This window comes from Phyllobates terribilis, unplaced genomic scaffold, assembly GCF_046119375.1.
Source record: "Phyllobates terribilis strain yellow unplaced genomic scaffold, ASM4611937v1 Scaffold_3__8_contigs__length_932513732, whole genome shotgun sequence".
Classification (NCBI taxonomy): domain Eukaryota; kingdom Metazoa; phylum Chordata; class Amphibia; order Anura; family Dendrobatidae; genus Phyllobates; species Phyllobates terribilis.
Window position 1 is genome coordinate 646,356,312 of NW_027362763.1, and position 12,828 is coordinate 646,369,139.

The window sequence follows — 12,828 nt, forward strand, 5'->3', positions numbered from 1 at the left end:
GTCAAACTAGCCGGGGGAGTGCATTATGCTGTATGGAGGACTATAGGGAGTGCATTATATTGTATGGAACACTATGCGGAGTGCATTATACTGTATGGATGACTATGGTTGCATTATACCGTATGGATGACTATGGGGTGCATTATACCATATGGGTGACTATGGGGTGCATTATACTGTATGGATGACTATGGAGTGCATTATACCGTATGGAAGACTATGGGGAGTTCATTATACTGTATGGAGCACTATGCGGAGTGCATTATACCGTATGGATGACTATGGGGTGCATTATACCATATGGGTGACTATGGGGTGCATTATACTGTATGGATGACTATGGAGTGTATTATACCGTATGGAAGACTATGCGGAGTTCATTATACTGTATGGAGCACTATGCGGAGTGCATTATACCGTATGGATGACTATGGGGTGCATTATACTGTATGGATGACTATGAGGAGTGCATTATACTATATGGAGGACTATGGAGAGTGCATTATACCGTATGGATGACTCTGGGGTGCATTATACCATATGGATGACTATGGGGTGCATTATACTGTATGGATGACTATGAGGAATGCATTATACTATATGGAGGACTATGAGGAGTGCATTATACTGTATGGATGACTATGAGGAGTGCATTATACTATATGGATGACTATGAGGAGTGCATTATACTATATGGAGGACTATGGAGAGTGCAGTATACCGTATGGATGACTATGGGGTGCATTATACTGTATGGATGATTATGGGAAGTAAATTATACTATATGGAGCACTATGCAGAGTGCATTTTACCGTATGGATGACTATGGGGTGCATTATACCATAGGCATGACTATAGGGTGCATTATACTGTATGGATGACTATGAGGAGTGCATTATACTATATGGATGACTATCAGGAGTGCATTATACTATATGGAGCACTATGGGGAGTTCATTATACTATATGGAGGACTATGCGGAGTGCATTATACCATATGGATGACGATGGGGTGCATTATACCATATGGATGACTATGAGGAGTGCATTATACTGTATGGGCACTATGGGGAGTACATTATACTATATGGAGGACTATGGAGAGTGCATTATACTGTATGGATGACTATGAGGAGTGCATTAAACTATATGGAGGACTATGGAGAGTGCATTATACTGTATGGAGGACTGGGGTCGCTCACCATACTTTGCCTTGGGAGTGGAGGTGGGGTACAGTAGGGTCATTATACTGTGCATGTGGAGGCTAATGTGGATTCACCATGGGGGATCATACTATGTTTGTGATGTCCTTTTGTTGGTATCATAATTTATCGGTGCAATGAAAGGGGAATCTAGGGGCTTCAGTGGGAGGAAAATTACTTTGTAAAGGCTGTAAAGTTGTGAGATCTTCTCTTCTGTGACCCCACCGAATATTTTTCTTTTTTGTTGGGGTGGGGCCCAATTAGAACTTCTGCAATGGGGTCCCATGATTTCTATGTACGCTCCAGACTATAAACTTTAAAACACTGGATAAAACTGTCACTGGAAAAGACTTTGGAATACGGGTGGACGGCAATGCAATAGTGATGAGCGAGCATGCTCGCTACTGCTCGGTGCTCGCCTGAGCATCTCACTGCTCGCCGAGTATTTCCGGGGTTCCTCGTCGGGAGCTCGGGTCTCCTCCCTGCATGTTTGGCGCTCTTTTCAGAGCCAATGAACATGCAGGGATTGCCTGCCACTCATTGTAATGCCGTAGCCATGGTGGTTGTGGCATTACAGTGATTGGCTGGCCGCACAGCATCATCAGGTCTATATCAGACCTGCGCCACCATGCTCGTCACAGTCACTCCGGATCAGACAGTGTAGGGAGAGCTGCTGCTGAGCTAGGGAGAGGTTCACTTGTTTCTAGTTAGTGTAGGTATACCAGACTATATTAGAGACACATATCCATCTCAACAAACAGTCCTTCTGAGGACTAATCCATCTGCAGAGATATCAGGCAGGCAGTGTATATAGGCAGGCAGGGTATATAGGCAGGCATGGTATATAGCAGACTGCAGTGCACATAGCACAAGAGGCTCCATTCCAGTTCTGTCTGCTGGTGCTTTTACAGACATTTCTAGACATAGGCCCAGGTCTCAGGGGCCAGGAATAATTTTTTTTGGATCTTAATCCTCATTATTTGCTTAAAAAGCAATCCAGAGAACACGGTTTTTCTGCACCATTTGCTTGTTGGCACAGCAGAATACAGCCAGGTCCTTTACATATTACAGCGCTAAAAATCCAGCTATTTAAAATTGTGTTTTCTCTGTCACCCGGATCACATATTGTGCTGAAAATACTGCCATTTGTGGCCTCCATTGAAATTTTGTTGCAGTGTGTCAGTGAACTTATTGACACGAGGTCGTTGTTAAAAATGATTACCTACAGGCCAGGTAATTAAAACTGTGGTTTATCCGTCATACGGATCACATATAAGTTCGTTCCAAATTCAGCCATTTGTAGTTAGCATGGAAGATATTGTCCTCCATTTAAAATGGGCAAGGCACGAGGCAAGGGACGGGGAAGTGGACGCGATGGTGATGGTGCATGCAGAGACCGAGGCCGTGGGCAAGCTGAAATTGTGCCACAACAAACACCCACATCTTCTCGCTCAACCATCCTGTCCCAATTAATAGGGGACCGCAGAACACCACTATTGAAACAGAGCAGTGTGAAAAGGTTGTTGGTTGGATAGCGGATAATGCTTCCAGTCACTTAGCCACCACCACCACCCTGTCTTCCACACGGTCAAGTCTCAGTAGCCGTGAGTCTGGACTGCATATTCCTCACCCTGATCCTCCTTCCTCCCACCATGCCGAGTGCCCAGAGACAACTGATCCCACACTTGGACACTCCGAAGAGCTGTTCACTTTCCCATTTATAGATTCGGGCCTCTCGCCCGGTCCACTTGAAGCGGGGCAAGAGGAGATCGCATGTAGCGATGCCCAAATATTTGAGCAACCACAGTCATACGAAGGAAACGGTGGGAAAGTGTCACAAGAGGTGGACGATGATGAGACACAATTGCCAGAAAGTCAGGAGGAGGACCAGGGTGCGGAAGTGGAAGACGAGATGGTGGATGGTATAGTAACTGACCCAATCTGGCAGAAGGACATACAGAGCGAGGTCAGCAGCAAACAGGGGGACGGAGGCGTAGAACCACAACAGGCAGGAAGAAGCAGTGTGGTGGCCACAGACAGAAGGCAGGCAACCATTCCCCGTAACACCAACACGACGGAAGTTTCCAGTACAACTGTTAGGTCTTCCTGAGTCTGGTTGTTTTTTAAAGACTCTGCCGATAACCCCAAAAAGGCTATTTGCACCACCTGCCAGGCCAACATCAGCAGGGGTAGCAAAATTACCAGCCTGACCACCACCAGCATGATCGGGCACATGGCAGCAAAGCAACTGACTTTGTGGGCCGAAACCCAGGGTCCAGGAACAGTGTCTGCGTGTGACAGTCACTGCTTCTTCCGCTGTTGTGCGTTCAAGCCAATCCCCTGTCCATAGTGCATGCGAAGATGCCTCCTGCCCTGCATCGGTCATTGCACACTCTCAACTAGCACCATCAGCAAACACGTCCTTGTCCCAGCGCATCGTTTAGTTGTCCATACCCCAGTTCTTGGAATGCAAGCGCAAATACGCAACCAACGCCCCACAGGCCACACTACTAAATTCCCACATTTCGCGACGGCTTGCGCTCGAAATGTTGCCTTTTAGGCTCGTGGAGACGGAAGCTTTCCGCGACCTGATGGTGGCGGACGTCCCTCAGTACTCTTTCCCCAGCTGCCACTATTCTCTCGTTGTGCCGTCCCCGCATTACACAAGCACCTGTCCCACAGCATTAGCCGCACCCTCAACAATGCAGTGAAAGGGAAAGTCCACCTAACCACGGACATATGGACAAGTGCTTGTGGGTAGGGACAGTACATCTCGCTGACGGCACACTGGGTAAATATAGTGGAAACCGGGACCCAGTCGGACCTTGAGACTGAACACATCCTCACGACGCCGAGGATTGCGGACCCTAGGTCAATCAGGGTTGCCCCCACAGTCTACAGCTCCTGCATCTCATCCTCCTCAGCCTCCTCCTCCTCCTCTTCAGCCTCCATCTCCAAAATGACCACATCAGTCACAATCTGGAAGCACTGCAGCACTGTCTCAGCCAAGCGGCAACAGGCTGTGCTGAAGCTAATATGCTTAGGTGACAAACCGCACAATGCTGAAGAGTTGTGGACAGCTCTGAAAGAACAGGCAGATCTGAAAGCTGAACCTACAGCCAGGCATGGTCGTGTGTGACAATGGCCGAAACCTGGTGGCGGCTCAGAGGCGAGGCGAGCTCACACATGTACCATGCCTGGCCCATGTGCTTAACCTCGTGGTTCAGCGGTTTCTCAAAAGCTACCCAGAAGCTGCCGGATCTGCTTGTCAAAGTACACCGCCTGTGTGCCCATTTTAGAAAGTCAGCTGCAGCTTCCGCCGCCCTTGCCATGCTTCAGCAGCGTTTGCAGCTTCCAGCTCACCGACTGGTGTGAGATGTCCCCTCGCATTGGAACTCTACACTGCAGATGTTGGGAAGGATTTGTGAGCAGAAGAGGGCAGTTGTTGAGTACCAGCATCAACAAGGCCGTCGGTATTCAGTTCAGACTCCACACATAAGACCTCAGGAGTGAACATGGATGTCAGACGTATGTACCATCCTTCAAAACTTTGAGGACTCCACCAAGAAGGTGAGCGGCGATGACGTCATAATTAGCGTCACCATCCCGCTTCTCTGTATTCTGAAACGCTCTCTGCTCACAATCTAAGAGGATGCATTGCAGGCTGAGCATGATGAGATGGAGCAAGGAACCATTCAGGGTGATTACACACAGCCCAGCCTCATCTCATCCCAACGTAGATTGGGTGACAATGAGGAAGAGGAGGAGGAGGAAGAACAGGAGCTAGTTTCATGCGCTCTAGACGATACTACCTGCACAACTGTCATACCGTCTGTTCTGCGTGGATGGCCTCAGGACAGGGAGGAGGAGGAGGAGAGCATGGTCAGTCATCCTCTTGGTGAGGACATGGAAGTCTTGCCTGTTAGTAGTCTGGCACGCAAGGCTGAGTTTATGTTACGCTGCCTTTCCTGTGACCCTCGCGTTCTCAAAATTTTGAGTGACAGTCATTACTGGTTGGTGGCACTTCTAGACCCACGCTACAAGGAGAACTTTATATCTCTTATTCCTGAGGCGGACAGGTCTACAAAAATGGGGAAGTACCAGAAGGCCCTTGTTGCGGAATTATTAAAAAAATTCCCATCTGAAAACGCTGGCGGCAGAGGTCATAGTTCATTGGACAACAGCCGAGAGAGACACAACTCCAATACAGCAGAGGCAGAGGAACACTGTCAAAGTTCTGGGAGAGTTTTCTCAGCCCCTCCCATCGCACCGGCCCTGAGGCGCGGGGTACTCTCACAAGGAGTGCAAAGTTTGGGAAGATGCTGAGGGAGTACCTTGCTGACCGTACCAGCGTCCTCCGTGATTCCTCTGTGCCTTATAATTATTGGGTATCAAAGGTGGATACATAGAATGAACTGGCTCTCTACGCCTTGCCGGTCCTGGCCTGCCCTGCCGCCAGCGTTTTATCAGAGCGGGTTTTTAGTGCCGCTGGTAGAATTATAACCGATAGGCGCATCCGCCTGTCAACTGAAAATGCTGACAGGCTGACTCTTATAAAAATTAACAAGGGCTGGATTGGGCCAGACTTCTCAACACCACCGAATGATAGCAGCGTAACATAAACTCCAATCCAGTGTCTTTTTTTGGGAGGTGTATTCCCATGCACCTTTTCACACCCACACATGGGTATATGCTTCCTGATTTTGGCTATTTGCTCTTGTCCTCCTCCTTCTCCTCATCCTCATCCTCATCCTCCACCACCATATTACCAGGGTGACCGTGGTCCGTGATGCAACATCCACATAATTTTTTTAAAGGGTGTTTATGATGCCCGTAAAAAAAAAAAATTATACAGTATGCTCATGTATACCCCCCAGGGGTAAATGTTTGTCAGCCCATACACTTAGTGCATGGGCATTACAAGTATAGGAGACCCGCTCCTTTCTAATGGGAACATTTTTTCATGAGGCCCTCTACATCTCTTCCAAGGTGCATTGGAGTGCCTCCCAATTTTTGGCAGCCCTTGCACTCACTGCATAGGTAAACACAATGGGAGACCCACTTCCTAATAATGGGAACATTTTTTCATGAGGCCCTCTACGTCTCTTCCAAGGGGCATTGGAGTGCCTCCAAATTTTTGGCAACCCTTGAATTCACTGCATAGGCAAACATTATGGGAGACCCACTTCCTAATAATGGGAACATTTATTTTCAGGAGGCTCTCTGACCTCCACGTCTCTTCCAAGGGGCATTGGAGTAGGTCCAAATTTTTGGCAGCCCTTGCACTCACTGCATAGGTAAACACAATGGGAGACCCACTTCCTAATAATGGGAACATTTTTTCATGAGGCCCTCTACGTCTCTTCCAAGGAGCATTGGAGTGCCTCCAAATTTTTGGCAACCCTTGAATTCACTGCATAGGCAAACATTATGGGAGACCCACTTCCTAATAATGGGAACATTGTTTTCAGGAGGCCCTCCTCTAAGTCTCTTCAAAGGGGTATTGGGGTGCATCCAAATTTTCAAAGGGGTATTGGGGTGCTTCCAAATTTTGGGCAGCCCTGCCACTCACTGCATATTAATAGTATAGGAGACCCAATCTTTAGTAATGGGAACAACAAAGCATAGCCGGCTGATGGCTCTCTACGAATAACGAGGGTCCACTGCTGGCCCTTTAAGAATAGTAAACACGTAGAGTTCAGATATACATCACTCCGGATAGATTATGGTGCACGGAAAGCGCTCCTTAATATTATGAATATAGAATGCGGCACTCATTCAATAGTATGAAGTATGATTTTTAATCAAGCAATTAAAGCTCCATTAGAAATTCATGATATGCAATCCACACCATGCGCATTTCCACGCGGCACATCTGCCTTTTCTACACTGGTCTTTCCTGGCGTCCCACTTCTATAGCAATCTGTCTGATGAAAGTCGTGGCTGAATGACCGAAACGTCACATGTTGTGGATTGCATATCATGAATTTCTAATGGAACTTTAATTGCTTGATTAAAAATCATATTTTATACTATTGAATGAGTTTAAGAATAGTAAGGGCCGCCTGATGGCCCTATAAAAATAGGCTTTGTGACTTTAAGAGTCCCTCCATCATAAATGAGACAGGATGTGTCTGATGATGTGTCACACACCACATGGCCAGATAAGGTTGTAAAATGTTAAAATGACATTTCCTGGTGAATGCATTTGTCTTGGTTGAAAGCAATGCAAAAGTGCAAAAACGCATCAAAAACACTACATGTGAACATAGCCCAAGGTGTGGAGGAGTATTTTCGTTTTTGGTTATTTATTTTGCCTTATATACAAGTCTTTACCCTGGAAAGGATGTTCCTTAACATATTTCCCAGGAAAATCCATTTTGGTTTCGTTTTTGTATGTTTCATTGTGAGTCCGTAAAAGTGGCGTAATACTCTGACCACGTTGTTGACAGCAGTGACCTGGGAGTCAGAAATGCTTCCAGGGGTCTTCCCCATGCTGTTCCCATGTCATTTGAGCACTGTTCCCATCGATTTGGGCAATTTTTAGGCCCTCTGCAGACCGCCGGGGGGGAGCCGCCTGAAAAATGCTCGAGTTTCCCATAGACTAACATTGGGCTCGTTGCTCGGGTCGAGCCTCCGAGTATCACAGTGAGCTCGACCCGAGCATCGAGCACCCGAGCATTTTACTGCTCGCTCATCACTACAATGCATCTTTAGTGACCAGGGTCAGGCAGCTGCTGCCAAGGCTAATAATAGAATGGGATGCATTAAAAGAGGCCGAGGCGTTGATGACACAAACATAGTTATCCTCTATACAAGTTACTAGTGCTGCCAAATTTATATACTGTGTACTGTACTGACCCCTGTGCACAGTGGCGTAACTAGTGTCTGATGGGCCCCGATGCAAGATTTGGACCTGGGCTCCCTCCTTCATCCTGGTATATATATATATATATATATATATATATATATATATATATATATGTCTTCCACCCTGGTATATCATGGTATATATATATATATATATATATATATATATATATATATTTATAAATAATGTCAGAGAATATTAAAAATCTCTGAAGTCACTCACCCCCTCCCTCCTTTTTCCCTTTGTCATTTGCAATCTGAGCTGACACCAAGATGTAGGATTGCACAATAGACTGTTACAGGAAGGAAGTTAATTAACCAGGTTAATTAACATTCAATAGCTATGCAATTGGCAGGTAATTGAGACTGGAGAATTCTTTTCAGAGAGTTGAACAGCCATATAGACTTGTGTTGACATATAGACACAGTTTAACGTATGGGCCAGGTGACTGAATGAAGATGTGTATTGCGTATAGATAAAGTGTACAAAAATGTAATAGATAGGAAACATCTTGTTAAGGATCAAAGGGCATCTATCACACTCATTAGAATAGCATTGTCCTTCACATTTGCACATTCCTTTCATCCCCAGGCATCTACTGGACACGGAAGCACCGAAAGAAAATATAGAAGAGGGGAATTTCTATAAATCTGATTGTGATGAGACATAGTTTTAGAGGCAGGGCTAATTGAGGAACAATATGCAGATTTTTTCATATCTGTGGCACCGGCCTATGAGCCATAAATCCACAGTGCCAGATAACTGACAAAAGCTATGCCATGTTTGGTCTCTAAGTAAAGAAAAAATCCCAGTGGAAAATGTGGCATCAATCTCCAACTTTTGCGATCATCCGGAGAAAAGTTCTCTCATAAGTTGGGGATTTCATTAAATCATAAAGGGCTGAGACCAAAGCACAACCCGGCCCATGTGATTTTATCACAGGGGAGTGTGTGGGTGGCACTCAGAGCTGATAAAAGATCAAGCCAAATTATGATTTTCGTTCGTGCTGAGAGATACATTTTTCATGTATGCAGGGACTATGTTCACGTAACGTGAAGTTCTCTCCTTCGGCTAAACTGAATCGCCTCTGCGATTGGTGTAATAAGTTCTTCTGTTAATCCCTTTTATTATATGTAACTGTATATTCAGTATTGTTTTGTCCCGTTTGTAAAATCTTTTGTATATTTTTCATAAACACTGCCTCCCTTTGGATTAAATACAAAATGGAATAGTTTTGTTTCTTTTGTTCTGTAATCGTGCATCCCCTGAAGCCATATACGCTACCAGAAAGCAGGCGTCCAATCGGCCTGGTGGTGGCAGCGAGTAGTTTGGGGGTTGTCATGAAGTTAGCAGTGATCGTACGGGGGTATATACACATATTCCATGCATTGGAATCCGGAGGTGTATATGCCATATGCTCACTGTTAGCTTTCCGATAACTAATTAATGAGAACAGCCTGCAGTCTCCTTGGTTGATCGTCGGCCAATTGTGTAATTGTCTGGACAGCAGGGGGCAGAAGAGGCCTGTTCGCTCCAAAGATCACAGCGGGTGGTCTCTGTGATATTTGGGATTTTTAATCCCTGACAAATTGGTGGCAGCGGCGGGATTCCGCATGATCTCGCCGGTGTCATCCTGACAATATATATCCCCAATCCTGATATATGTCCCTTATCCTGGGCCTCATGATGGTATATATTCCCTATCCTGGCATACAGTCCTGCACCTGGTTATTGGCACCATGAAGTGTAAGTACATAATGTGGAATATCTCCTGAAAATAATGAATCAAGTGAAACAGTTTTTTTGTATAGAAAGCAAATGATAAAACAATAATTTATAACAAAAAACAATGGGAGGGAAAAATAAAAAAATCTAAAGCTGCTGTCACTGGATCGGCACCTTTACATTAGTTTAGTATGGAAAGACATTTTGACTCGCCTGTGGTAAATCACAAATGAGATTCACCTGTGATTAATTGTTGGTGCCCATGTGACATGAATTAGCCAATGAATGATGACTTCAGTGTCTTAAAAACCCACATGGTAGATCCTGTTCCTTTGTCACAATGGTAAAGACAAAGGAGTTGTCTGAGGACATCAGAACGGCTATTATTAGCAAACCCAAGACTTCCACAGGGTATAAGGCCACCTCCAAAGACTTTGTTATCCCAGTTTCAACAGTGCGCAATGTTATTAAGAAATTTGCCAAGCATGGGACCATCAAGAACCTCCCTGGACATGGGGGAAAGAGGAAAATTTACAAGAGATGTCTTCGAAGGTTGGTGCGAATGGTTTGAAAAATGCCACGTTAAACATCCAAATACCTGAAGGCCAACCTGGAACAGTCTGGGGTCATGGTTTCAACAAGTACCATACGCCGCACACTAAACCAAGCAGAGCTTTATTGGCAAAGGCCAGGGAAGAAACCATTGCTGAAGAAAAGACATAAAAAGGAAAGACTGATCTTTGCCAAAGAGTACCTTGACAAACCACAATCCTTCTGGGAAAATGTTCTGTGGACAGATGAAACAGAACAATGAAGCTCATACGGAAAAGAACACTGTGACAAAACAGCTTCTCATCTTAATCAGCCAGACATCTAGATTTCTTAAGCCAAGAGAAATACACTATTGTGTTTGTATTGACTAGTGAATGTATGTGTATTTCTGTGGCTGGTCAAGAAGGACATTAAATTATGTTTATAAACATGAATGTTGACTTCTCTTGGTCGTGAGACAATGATGTTTGTTACTATGCTAATCGCATATTGTACTAAAGCCAGTTAGATGTTAATTTTAAGAGCCCCCTGCTATACCAACTATGTAAATTCATTAAATGTTCAAACAGTGAGACCTGAGCCCTGTGGAATAATATCATCCCTAATCCTTGCCCTGTGGATGTGTACTTGACAGAACAAATGTGAACTATTTAAGGAACAAGGCCTCTGTAGCAGGCAGACTTTACAAGGAGAACCAAAGATCAGACACTCTTCAGACCATCAGCTTGGTAGCATGGCTTTTTCCAGAGAGACACAGATTTGAATTCTACATGATTCTGGCCTAAGGGTACACGGCCCTGACTGGAAGGATACGGATCTGCTCCAGTGACCATCAGAGAACCCATGGATACATTTGGGGAGACCAGATTGGTCACGATGAAGTCACCTAGCCCCATGGATATGTTGTTTGGGGTTGCCAGGTGGGACCCTCCGGTCGCCTGGAATCCATGGAGACATTTGGAGAAGCCAGATTGGGAACAGCTGGTCATGTGGCCCCCATGGAAATTCTCAGAGAGGCCAGAGTGGGACCCTGGGGTCTCCTGGCCTTGTACCTCGATGTACTGTCAGCTTTCTAAGCTTGCCGCTACCTTTTCTCTGTGGGGGCCCGCCAAAAGCGGGGGGCCACTGGTTGAGGTAGTTGGCCCTGGAAGTCCCAAAGTCGCAGCTGCTATATTCTCAGTGGGCCAGCAGAAGGGTGTAATGACCGTGTAATGTTGTACCATCTTGGGTATTTGCTGGGACTGTTCTATATGTTTATTGTCTGTTTGGTGGTTCAATAAAGTATTGCCACGCTGTATTACCCGCACCCTGTGTTGTCTGAGTAGTATTATACCCAAGGAAGACCCCAGGTCTTCACAAACACCTTACCAATAGTTAAGCATGGTGGAAGATCTATAATGCTGTGGGCTGCTTTGCTGTATCTGGTACTGGAGGCCATGACCATATCACAGGAATCATGAAATCCGAGAATTATCAAGAGATTTTAGAGCGAAATGTCCTACCCAGTGTAAGAAAAATTGGTTTGAGTCAAAGATCATGGGTCATCCAGCAAGACCATGACCCAAAGCACACATCCAAAAGCAACAGGAATGGTTGAAAAAGAAAAAATGGACTGTTTTAAAATGGCCAGCACTGAATCCTGACCTCAATCCTATTGGAAATCTTTGGGGTGAGCTGAAATCTGTCATTGGGAAAAAGAACCTGCAAACATTCAAGAGCTCGGACAAACTGCAAAGGAAGATGGGAGAAAACTCCAGAGAAGAGCAAGAAGCTTATAGATGGCTACAAGAAACTTGTGGAGGCCGTCAGCAATGCCAAGGGGTGTGCAACCAAATATTAATTAGGGGGGCAACCAAGTATTAATTAGGGGGGCACCCAAGTATTAATTATGGGGGGTAACCAAGTATTAATTATGGGGGGGCAACCAAGTATTAACTATGGGGGGGGCAACCAAGTATTAAATAGGGGGGCAACCAAGTATTAATTATGGGGGGGGCAACCAAGTATTAATTACGGGGGGGGGCAACCAAGTATTAATTAGGGGGGCAACCAAGTATTAATTAGGGGGGCAACTGAATATTAATTATGGGGGGGCAACCAAGTATTAATTAGGGGGGCATCCAAGTATTAATTAGGCATGCAACTGTCAGGCAAAATGTATTTTTGGTTCCAGTTTTAAAAAATGAAAGCGGTCTTAAATTTCCACCCCTGTCCATTTGTAAGACATAGAACTGCAGTGCTGGCTCCCACCCTAAGAATTTTTATTAGCGTCGTAAACCCTCAGCGCAGAGCAGCGTCTAGTTTGAACTGGTCTCTCCCTCCAATTCTATTGTTTAGCTGGACAAACGTTTAACGTCAATTTTAATAACGCACAGGACTGTCACAAACACAGGGACCACATTTTTGGAATGCTCACATTTTTTTCCCATTATAATAGTATATCTTGCATAACTGAGAAATGACCGGGAACTGGCATAA

General features: G+C 45.3%; 1 protein-coding gene across 1 annotated transcript in view; it reads right to left on the reverse strand.

Annotated features, from left to right (window-relative positions):
- SLC22A7 (solute carrier family 22 member 7) overlaps positions 1–12,828 on the reverse strand; it is a 246,886-nt gene that overhangs the window by 106,940 nt on the left and 127,118 nt on the right. The gene's annotated exons all lie outside the window — the stretch shown is intronic.